This window comes from Eucalyptus grandis, chromosome 8 (genome assembly GCF_016545825.1).
Source record: "Eucalyptus grandis isolate ANBG69807.140 chromosome 8, ASM1654582v1, whole genome shotgun sequence".
In the NCBI taxonomy this organism is placed as follows: domain Eukaryota; kingdom Viridiplantae; phylum Streptophyta; class Magnoliopsida; order Myrtales; family Myrtaceae; genus Eucalyptus; species Eucalyptus grandis.
The window spans coordinates 41805272-41817672 of record NC_052619.1 but is presented as its reverse complement, the minus strand read 5'-3'; positions in this window follow the sequence as shown (position 1 = coordinate 41817672).

The window sequence follows — 12401 nt, the reverse complement described above, 5'->3', positions numbered from 1 at the left end:
TTTATTGTGTAATTGAAGCTGACAGAAAATTATCTTACATTTAGTTTCTTGAAATAGAGAAATTTAATAATAAAATACTTATAACTAATACATATTTATCAACTCAATTTTATAGATGAGATGTGCAAATACCTTCGTCAATTTGGCAAACAAAAACTACCTTCTAATTTAAAAAGGGAAAAAGAATATACAATAACTTTTAACCCGAACGGCATCATCACCCATTCAAATGTACAATAACTTACTACAGTTTCCCTGAGTGTGAAATTCAACGGCGAACCACTACCTTATTTTCATCCAACCAGGGGTCTTCGACAAGGAGATCCTCTTTCTCCGTACTTATTCATCCTTGTGGTGAACGTCCTTTCGACTCTCATCCGTCAAGCAATGGACATGGGCAATATCAAAGGCATTACACCAACTAGAAGGTGTCATACCCTCTCACATCTCTTTTTCGCAGACTATGCCATATTTTTTCTGGAAGGAAATATCCTCGAATGCCAAAATTTAGCTAATATTATAAACCAATACTGTATGGCTACAGGACAAGGTGTGAACCGTAATAAATCTGGGATGTTCTTTAGTAGTGCTTGTCCTAATAGTCTTCAGGAAAATTTAGCTAGAGAATTTTGAGTTCTAGTGTTGACAAAGACTGGAAAATACCTTGGCATACCATCAGATTGGGGAAAATCCAAAAGGGAAATGTTTTCTTGGATGTTGGGCAAAGTTAACTCCAAACTGGACGAGTGGAAAGAACAGTTATTTTCTAAATGAGGTAAGGAAATTCTGATCAAAGCAATCGTACAAGCAATTCCTCAGTATGCCATGTCTATATTTAAAATCCTGGTCTCTATTTGTAAACTATAGAACAGAAAATTGAGAGATGTTGGTGGCAACCTCATAGCAACAAACATGGCATTCACTGGCGGAGTTGGGATACACTAAAGAGCCGCAAAGACATTAGAGGTCTTAGTTTTCGAGACCTTATTGCTTTTAATAAATCCCTTCTGGGCAAATAGGCTTGGCGTTTATTCCAACACCCCTTGTCATTACGAAGCAGGCTCTTTAAAGGGCTTTATTTCCCTTTCAAAGATTTCTAGCATGCAAACAGAGGAACTAGACCCTCCTGGGGGTGGCAAAGCTTACTGCTCGGCCGGGATTCTATCTCAAATAACCTCCAGTGGTGGGTTGGAGATGGCCACAAGATTAGAATTCGGGAGGATAAATGGATTCCCATAGGTACAATTGGCAGCCCAGCACCTAGAGATGAACCTAAGAGGGTGGTAGACTTAATCATCCCAGAATTACAAACATGGAATATACCCTTACTTCGCCGTAGTTTTAATGATTAGACCATGGACGAAATTCTTAAAATCCATATCAGACCATAGTATACAGAGGACCAACTACTTTGGACAGGGAGTTCAAATGAAATGTATACAGTCAAGAGTGGCTACAATCAAATAAGATCAGGCAAGAGCAGGGAAGTTTTGAATCATGCATCATCTTCCTATCGACCTCCTCGAAGACTATGGACAAAAATCTGGACATTGCAGGCTGCTCCAAAATTACGCATCTTCTTATGGTCTTTGTGCCAAAATGCCCTAGCTACTCGAGAAAATCTCTACCATAGACATGTTATTCCAGACCCTGTTTGTCAGTTATGTTGAGACTGCTGTATCAATTCTATCCCTGAATCAACTGAACATATTTTCTTACGTTGTCATTGCACAAAAAGAGTATGGTCCCGCCCTCAAATACAAATCAACATTCAACAACTTCAAGTTCATAGGTTTAATGCGTGGATAGTTGACTTACTCGACAAGGGAGATGTCTTACTGGATCTCGCAATGGTGGCATCTGTTATGCGGTACATTTGGAAGGCTCAGAACAATTTCTTCTTTTGCCGAAAGGCACCCGCTTCGAATCAAGTCGCTATTGCCGCTCTTGCTCATGCCAGATTCAATCAACACTGCTACAGGATGCTGCAGAATCAAAGCTCACATAGACACCATACTGATCGAGATCCTAATCAGCTTTGGCGACCCCCAGATCCGAGTGTGTTGAAGATCAACATCGACGACTCCTTCCCTATAGCATCTAATGAAGGAATGGTGGCCTGTGTGTGCCGTGATTCCTTAGGCCAGTTGCTCGATGGCTTCACCCGATGCATCAGTGCAGCTTCAACCCTGCAAATAGAGGTGCAGGCTCTTAATCTCTCTCTTCATTACTTGCTACAGAAAGGTAAGACACATGAACGAATCTTGCTAGAATCGAACTGTCTAGTGGTGATTGAAGCACTACAAATGTGGCATCCCAAAATTCCATAATAACCCCTAGATATACCATGAACCATGGATAGGTCATGGAAGTGTTATTGATTTATGTTATGGCCTTTAGACCAAAGAATTGTAATATATTAATGCCGAGTATTTTAATGGAGAATTGTTTAGATAGAAATATATCTTATGTTAATGGATGATCAAGGTTGGTGCTATAGGACAATTTGATAAGGAGGATTTTGTTCTTGACTATGCACCTTATAGATTTGATTCTTATGATTTAATGTTACAAAGTTTTATGGCCCTATAAAATTGTAATTTAGTATTTATATAAGTGGGGATTTAAGGTAAATGATTAGAAGTAAACATGGACTTATTTAAGAAAATTTTGGATCATTTAAGTTTGGACTTTAGGCCCAAGAGTGTTGAGCCTAAAGTGGGCCAAAAGGCCGGCCCATGAAGCCCATTGGGCTGTCGACCGCAAGGAAAGGGGGGAGGAGCTGGATGGCTTCCTCCAAGTGTGTTCAACAAGGGAGACACTTGTCTCCTTCTTAGGGACAAGTGTCCCTCCACGCAAAAATTTGGAGACCGAGAGAGAGAGAGAGAGAGAGAGAGAGGTTGACGCCAAGAGAGGAAGGAGAAGGCTTGCCCCGCCGTGCGTCCGCCTAGCCACCACCATCGAGCCCGCCTCGCCCCGCCGTTGTCTTGCTGTGTTTTCTTTGGATTAGAGGCAAGTAGAGTCCTAAAACCTACCATTTGCATTGCTGTGATGTGTGTGTAGAAGATGGTGAATGTTGGCTGTGGTAGATGTCATGAATAGTCGAAGCTATGGGGAGAAATTCGTTGGCCTAGCATGCTGTTTTCTGGAAAAATCAGTCCGACCCTTCACGAGTTTGTGGGCTGCATGCGACTTTTTATTGGGAATCTCGCTTTGATCTCTTCATGAAAGTTGTAGAGAACATCTTGAGAGATAACATACTAAAATTTGAGACAAAACGGACAAGGATTTCCTGGTGAAATGATTTTCCTTTGGAGAGACTAGATCTGGAATTTGTTGTGCTGACCTTTAGTAATTTCGTGGTCTGTAAAGTAGCTTTCTTGTGAAAATATCACTTTGATCTCTTAATGAAAGTTGTATTTTACTTATTGAGGTAGAACATATAAAAAATTTAGAGGAAATGAAAAAAAATAGGTCGGTGAAATCGTTGTTTTTTGAAGAAACTGGATCTGGGAAAAACGCTACCTCGACCTAGTATGATTTCGTGATTTTTTTATAAAATCATACAGTTCAAATTTGATCATGTCTTCTTAATAAAAGTTGTAGGTAATATTCTAAGGAATAACATACTGAAAATGTAGAAGGAACGGATATATGTAAGTCAGTGAAACGAGTTTCTTTTGAAAGATGATAGTCTGGAAAAAGACGACACCGGGAACAGGAGGAATAAATCGTCCATATCTACATCCATATCTATTAATCTAGAACGATTTGGGTTTCGATTTCTTCATGAGATATTTACCTTTAGGACTTGTCTATAACATGTCAAAATATCATACTTTTTGGAGTTCATTTGGTTATTTAATTTAAATTCCTTTTGAGACTGTTCAAGCTGAAGTATTGAAGTCCTGAAAACTGTGATGCGTGGACCGTGTTGTTTTATGTGAAGTTCTTTTGGTATGCTGTTATTCATGAGATATATGCCTTTAGGTCTCATCTATAATGTGTCAAGTTTTCAGAATTTATTTATACCATTCACTAATTTTCCTAGAGTTTTAACTAAAGGAGTGTATTCTGTTTTTATCCGAAAATTGATGCGTTTTCAAAAATAAATGAATTTTTCCATGTGATGTAATGCTTTGAGTGGTTGATTTTGCTGCATATGTGATGACATATATGGCATGTTATATGGCATCAAAAGCTAGTTGAGACCCTTGATATTGTTGCATCAAATGCCATGTTGAAATTGAGATACATGTGTGAACATAAATTGTGATAATGATGATACCGTCGGAGGTGTGAGCCGACAATGCCCCGGGAGTCGAGATGCCCAGAGGTTCGAATGAGTCGATGCACTTTGGATGCCTGGTTGTAGTATGAATACATGCCTAGAGGTTTTCCCCAGGAGTGTCGGGATGCCCGGTTGTATTATGATACATGCCCGAAGGGTGAGGGGTTGTATTATGATGCATGCCCGGAGAGTAGGTGGCGAGCCTTGGAGATTCCTGGTGATGCTAGGTGAGATGTGAGATGCTCGGAGTGTGTGTGCTGGATGCCCAGAGGTGTGTGCCGGAGGTTCCTCGCGATGCCAGGTTGGATGCGAGCGATAAATTGTGGGATGCAAACATTGGTCCCTGGAAAGAAAAACTAATGAGATCCTTGTGAAAGATAAGAATTGAAAGTGAATCATGTGCATGGGTGTATGCATATGGCATGATGCATGATCTACTTATGAAAGTAAATTGATGCTATTTGATATTGAAAATGCGATCATGAAGGTATGAATAGATCTCATGGTGATGTATGCTTGATAGCATGGATGATATGAATCATAATGATATATGCATGATGGCATGGTGAGATATGCATGACTGCATGGTGGTATATGCATGATGGCATGGTGAGATATGCATGATTGCATGGTGATATATGCACGACTGCATGGTGATGTATGCTTGATAGCATGGATGATATGTGCTTTGCTCGTATATCTTGATTGTCTTGCTTGTTGCATTGTGTAGTTTGGTGGATCTTTACTGCTGAGTGGTTGTACTCACCCCGTTTGGGGACTAACATTTCAGACTAGATAAGATACCTCCGCTACCATTGCCACCAGTAGATGGATCAAGTGGTTGGATATGACCGCGAGGAGAAGGATAGCAAAGGAAGGAACTTTTGGACGTCAACACTGATCGATAAACTATAAGTATATGACTGTTGAAGGAGATGTCGGTCATCTTTTAAAGTATAGCCAAGTATAGAAGATTACGGCATTTTGATGTACCAACTAATGATGTCCATCAAGTTATGTAAATAAAAGTGTACGGCTTTAACTTATATAAAATGTTTAGTTGGTATGCATCGTTTTCTGAATATAGGGAAGGGAGTTGATGGATGTGCTTCGCCATATAAATTGCGCAGGGACATATCTAAAAGATGTAAACCCCCAAGATTGATAGACCTTTAGGTCAAGCAAGAGAATGGTAATCGAATTGTGGCGACCCTAACGGTTCGGGGGCCGTCGAGGGGTACCACAACAAAACCCTAGCCAAATGCCATTGGAGAGTAGAGCTCTGTTTGCTGAGTGTGCGGCGCTCCTGCAAAGCTTCCCAAACCTACGGTTGCGTCACTGTCAAAGGGAGGCCAACTACATTGCAGATTGGGCTGCAAAGGCCCACGGGTAGAACTTCCTTCCTTTGAATTGGGCTATTTCTCCCCCCCTCCTTTTCTGTTAGACCTCATATGTTCCGAGGCGTTGAACTCAAACTGCTCATTTTTACATTAAATGAAAGTTTTCCTCTTCCAACCAAAAAAAAAAAAAAAACGTACAATAACTTTTGGACACCTAAAAGTCCTTTTAGACACTTCCTCTTCTACTTTAAATATATGGTTGTACCATGTATGTCCATCCACAAGCAATGGAATTTAATTTCCCCAGGCAAAGTTGATTAACATATCAACAATCAACATCGTATATTTCATCCTTTGATGTTGCCCCATAAAGATATTTGAAGTCGATTCATACTCGACTTCCCATTTTTCTTTTTCAAAGGGACAATGTTGAAAGCCATTTAACATATGAAGCTATCCTTATGATTCCTATTCTAATTAGTCGTTTGATTTCTTTTTTACTTTCATAACTACCTCTCAAACAAATTGCCTTTGAGGCCATTTATGTGAATTAGCCAATTTTAAACCGTAGCTATGTGATGTAAAATTAACGTGTAAATGCTAAAAGATCTTGCAATTTAAGGCAGTATGAAATCACTAGTAGACTAAACGAGAAATAATAAACGATACCAAAAATTTATGTGATTTTGTTCAAGTGTCAGTACCTATATTCACATAGACAGCCAGCGGCAAATAATTTATTATAATTAGAGAATCAAAGTTATAATTACTCACACGTTTGAATATCTCTTATATATGTATTAAGCCCAAACTCTCAGTGTTTACAAATAAACAATTCAATTGTACTTAATACTCGAAGCACTAATCACTAGTTGTTCAAGCCGAAGCAAGAGATTTATGCATGGCTTCTTCAAGAAATGCCTTGTACAGCTCCTCTTTAAGGACTAAACCTAAGGGTAAAAATTCCCCTTTATTTAAGCAACTTAAATAAAAAGATGTGTTGGGAAATCCCCTATATTGTTTTGATGATGACAAAAATAATCAAAGGCTACTAATGTGTACATTGGTTGAGTATTACCACATGATATATACACAAGCCACAATGCAGATGGTGTCTTAACCAAGTGTGATCCTGAGTGTTTTGTGACAATTGAGAATGCTCTGCCAATATTTGAGGTGAACAAGGTAAGGGGCATCAAAATGTCTACAAGCTAGAAGGATTCAAGAATTGAACAAGCTAGAAGGACCTACATCAAGGGAGAACAAGCTGAAAAGAATAGAGATGTTTATGATGGCTTGAAAGAATTAAGATAAGGTGAACAGTTGGATGGACCTTAGTCATGGTGAATAAGCCTAGAACTATGATGTTTGTTGGAGCTTTAAAGAACTGCACTTGTGGAGATGAATAGCTTAGTAGAGTCACAATCGTCAATATGCTTGAAAGGACTAGAAGATTGAAGAGTAGTGGATTGTAATCAAGACTAGATATTATTGGCTGGAGTGGTTCTTTTCAAATGAGGTGGAAGACTATAACTGTCGCAACCTTCCTGAGGGTGAATTACTCAAAGTAGGCTATTGGATTACTAAGTCCGAAGACTTGGCACGGACCCTCCCAAGTCCTACCAATCGTGACTTGATACTAAGAAATTAATTCATTTTAACGTGCAATTATACTCAATTTGGAGCCACCACTAACCAATTAGGGTTGGTTAGAAACCCCAATAAAGTATGGGAGAATACTTTGTTTTTTTGTTTTTTTGTGAGAGGAGGAACCAGCTTGCACCGACAGTGCGTCGTAAACCCCCTAGTGACGCTAGCAGGGAAACCACCACCTTGACGCCACGCTTAAATCGCCTAATAATCCACTAGCCTCCCTGCAACTTGCGTTGCAGGGGCTTCGAACTCCTGACCTCCCCATGGAGGTCTGGAGCCTTCCCAGCGAAGCCACCTGAGCCAATGGTTATGCTAGATTAGTCTAACGCCTTTTCGATACTTTTTATTTTAATTTCAAAATTATTTGAAAGGCAATGTTGATTACTTTTAACCTAAGCTACTATCATGCAAATGGTGGTCATGTGAGTGCACAATCAATGAAATAACATTCAGTAAATCGAAGTACAAATTGTAAGAAATTATTAACTACAACCTTATTAAGGTCTACTCTCTAAAAATGCATGCCCTAAACATGATTTCTAAATGATATGACACCTAATTTTTATTTTTCTTTAAAAATGTTAATTTTATGCAATCTTAATTTAAATTTGATATGCATGAATTTTACTTTAATGACATGTGAGATGCAATTCATATGACATAACTTGAACCATCACAATATGTGTGCAATCTAATTTACATAATCCTAAATATGCATGCGCTACATGATATGGGATGGATGACATAACAATTCTATATACACGTTCTTTTTATGATTTTTTTTTAACACATATATGCAACCTACACTAAACAATGATGACATAAAATGGAATTAATTATGAACTAACCTATTAACTAACAAAGTAAATGACCCTTGTGTTTTTTTTTTTTTTAAAAACAACATAGTGATATAATGCTAATCTTTGGTTTTTTTTTTAATTAAAAAAAGCTACACGTTGGGAATATTAAAACATTAAACTATGACCCGCTAACTAAAGTGCAACATGTGGTGTGCATATTACGAAATCTATATGACCTAAATAACGTTTTTTTTTTGGTTCTTTTTTTAGTTTTGGTTTTATTAATGGAAAATCATCCTAATTCTATATGAATCTTAAAAATAAAAATGTGTTGCTTTAACATGAAATATGTATAGACCTAAGTACCTAAATTCTAGATATGACATATGATGCATGATATGTGATGAGCAAATAACGACAACGCACCAAAATATATGTCCTATTGAAAATCCACCAATGTTAATTAATGACATATTATCTTAATGCGAGTCAATTATGCAAAGCAATCCATAAATTTACTATGAAAAGTTGAAATAATAAAAAATCTAACTTGTTGTCTCGCGGTTCAATATTTTATTATTATTAAGGCTTAATATGACAAATTTCTTGATCGGATAACAATTATATATGACAAATCAAGTCAGGATCACAAGCTAAGAACCCGAATACTCGAACTGAATTTAGCCTAAAGAGATTACCTAGCTTGGACAAATTATCTCCAAGATGGAAACCAGCAAGGAACGATGCCATGTTCACCCTTCTCAAGCCTCAAGTGACATGCACAAAGAAAATGGTACCAACAGTACTAAACTTGCTGGACAACTTCGGATGAAGGCTGGTCGGCGTGAGAACGGGCGAGGGACTGGGCGGTGGCTGCAACAGGGAGGTGCAGGGTTGGTGACCGGCAAATAGCAGGGTCGCGAGTTACAACGGTGGTGGTGAGCAGTGGCGTCAGGGGTCACTGCTGGGCGGAATAGAGGAGCGGCAACATCGCAAGCAGGGGCGCCGGGTTGCTGGGACTTGTTCGGGGTTAGGTCCAATTGACGGGCCCAACCCCCTTTTGCAAAAGAGAAAGGCCCACCACCTCTCGCCCACATCTCAGGCATGGCCTGTTTGAAGCAAAGGTCGGCCCGAATTGGCCGAACCTGCAATTTGGCTGACCCCACTTGCGAACAATTGCTTCGCAGAAGTCTAGCAACGACGGAGGCGACGCCTCCTCAATTTGGGCAAAGCAAGACGGTGCCGCCTCAGCCAAGCCGAGCCAAGTGCTTACCCATTGTCCAACAAGCGGCATCCCCCTCCCCCACGTGATGGCCACGATGGCTGCCACTCGTGCCTCAGACAAAAAGACCCATAACCTCCGCAGGACGCCAAGTCAAGTGGCGTTGGATACACCAGGGATGCCAAAGATCGTAGGAATGCCTTGACTAGGGACAATGCTTGGACGACTCGGTTTCGGCTCAAAACAACGAAACAAAACTGAATCTCATTCAAGCATTTTACAAAACAAGTGGAGTGCATTACCAAAACAAGAGATTTCCAGCCAAAACGGGTTTGGAACCCGCGTCAAGACCCTAGATAGAAAAATCGGGACGTGCACAACAGTATAACAAGAGACGGACGGGGGCCAAAGCTCGCTTGATTCGAACGGTTACGAGCTCCGGCCCGGCATGCCCGAAAACAGGGCAAAAACGAAAAGGGTTTAGGGCTTACCGGTTTTGGCTCAAGAACACCGGCTGGGATAGGTTCTTAGACGGTGGTTTAAAATGGCTCAATTGCAAGTTGAGGCTCCTTCGCTCACGACCCTCTCCACTCTCTCCCCGCTCTCGTGCTCCCTTCATCCCCCTTCTCCTGGTGCCTTCTACTTCTCCTTTCTCTCCCTCTTGGTGCCATCTGCTTTATGCCCCTATGGTCCCATCTCCTTTCTTCTCTGCCTCTGCTTTCCTACTCCTACCCCCTCTACTCCTGCTCTCTCTTGTCTTTTCTCTTTGCAAGTTCCCGTGCACGAAGACACGGACAGGAGGAGGCAAGTTGGGATGGGCCAAGCCCACGCGGGGAAGGGAAGGAGAGGCGGGCCGGGCCAAGGTCGGATTCGGCTCTACCCGGCCTCTCTAGCTAATTTTTTTATGATTATGTATTTTAAAAAACAAATTATGTGTCAACAGCTACCCCTCTTTGAATGTAGCCTCAAAGAGGTTGCATTTAAAGACAGAAGACACCAAAATTATCTCGGCAATAGAGAGACCCTAACTGCATAGGCTTGTACCAAGTCAAGCTATGGAAGTGTGTAGTGTCAATAAGAGGAAGAAAGTCCTCGGACTACAAAAGCACGCCATGTCATAAGAAGAAAGAGAGACTCTAGGCTATAGAAGCACACCATGTCATAGGAAGAAAAAGAGACTCTGAGCTACAAAAGCACATCGTGTCATAAGAAAAAGGAAAGACCCCAGGCTACAGAAGTACGTCGTGTCGTAAGAAAAAGGAAAGACCTCGGGCTACAGAAGCACGCTGTGTTGTAAGAAAAATGAAAGACCCCAGGCTACAGAAGCACGCCGTGTCGTAAGAAAGAGAAAATACTCCGGGCTATAGAAACAAGCCGTGTCGTAAGAAAAAGGAAAGACCTTAGGCAATAGAAGCATGCCGTATCATAAGAAGAAGGAAAGACTCCGACCTACATAAGTCGCCATGTCATAGAAAGAAAGAAAAACCCTGGGCTATAAAAGCTCGCCGTGTCATAGAAAGAAAGACCCTAGGCTACAAAAGTACACCGTGTCATAAGAATAATGAAATGAAGTCTCACCGTGTAACAACGGATTTCGACTGGGTTGAAAAATATTTGATTTGAGGAAAACCAATGAACCTTTGTAGATGACATGGTTTAGGGTTGACCATAAACCTTGTAGATAACATGGTTTAAGGCTGACCATAAACCTTTGGAAATGACATGGTTTAGAGCTGACCATGAACCTTCTAGATAACATGGTTTAAGGTTGACCATGAACCTTTGGAGATAACATGTTTTAAGGCTGACCATGAACCTTTGGAGCCTTTAGGGAATATGCTAATCCCTTGAAAACTGCATGGCTTCATTTGGGAATCCTATCAAACTCAATCTTGAGCAAATGTCGTTAGGGACAACGTCAAGGGATATATTGACAATATTGTAGAATTAATTGAACCAGCTAATTAATCTAGGTTTGATTGCTTTGAGAAACATTCGATGTCGATCTTGTTCGGAGATGTATCATTAATCATCAAATTCTATAGGAGACAAGTTCTTATCAAAACAATTTTTATTTGTGAAAAAGGTTCATTGAGCATGCCAAACTAGAGCTTCTTGGTCAGAAATGGTTTCTGTTGACACCTAAATTTTGGCGACCATTTAATCATTTATTGCATTAAAAATTAGGGGTTAATTTTATCCCTGAAAAAATAGTTAATTGCATAGCATATAGTTTTAGGTGCATTTATTTTTAATTTGCATTTACATTGGGCTGGTGACGGATGGGTTTGAATTGATGCTTTAGAAACTTTAATTTGATAAGTCGGGCTAAGCCCTCGAAGAGAACAAATTGGCCCAGGCCCGTATCCTTGGGGAGATTTTACGGATTTATCTTTATGAGATTTCAACTCAAAAGCAAATATTGCGTTTGGAAAGGCAAATATTGCATTTGGAAAAGAAATTTTTATGGATATGATTTTGAAAAAAAAAAAAAACCCAAATCCGTGGCATATAAATAGATTAATACTCGTAGGGTTTTAGAGGGGGCCAAACATTGACACATACGGCCATTGAGAGTAAAATGTGAGTGGGGCTTCACAATTGAGAGACGTGAGAGAGGAGGGAGTGAGTTTTCTTGGCCAATTCTTGACCAAGACCAACGTTGATGCTTCTGCCGCAGTGCTTTCGTCGTCCTCGATACATTGTCAACGAGCTGCCATCCTGTTGAGTTATTACTCGATCGCTCGACGATGCCACCGCAGCCCCTTCATCGATGACGTCATTGCAGCTCCGACCATCGTAGTTGCTGTTCTGACTATTACCCGATCACCGCCGTCGCTGTTGCCGCGAGACCACGCGTTGATCTATTGTCCAGTTGTTGCCTTGTTGACGCCATCCCTGTCTTGCTGATCTGTTCCGAACCGAGGAGGCCCTGCACCGTTTACTAGCCCTGACCTTCCATGACAAAGCATCACTGTTCGATCCATTGTCCTTCAATCACGAGCCACCGCCATGATCCCATGAATTGCTTCGGATTCATGCCTCCAATTTGATTTTTTATTTTATTTATTTATTTTCTCTTGACTACCCACTAA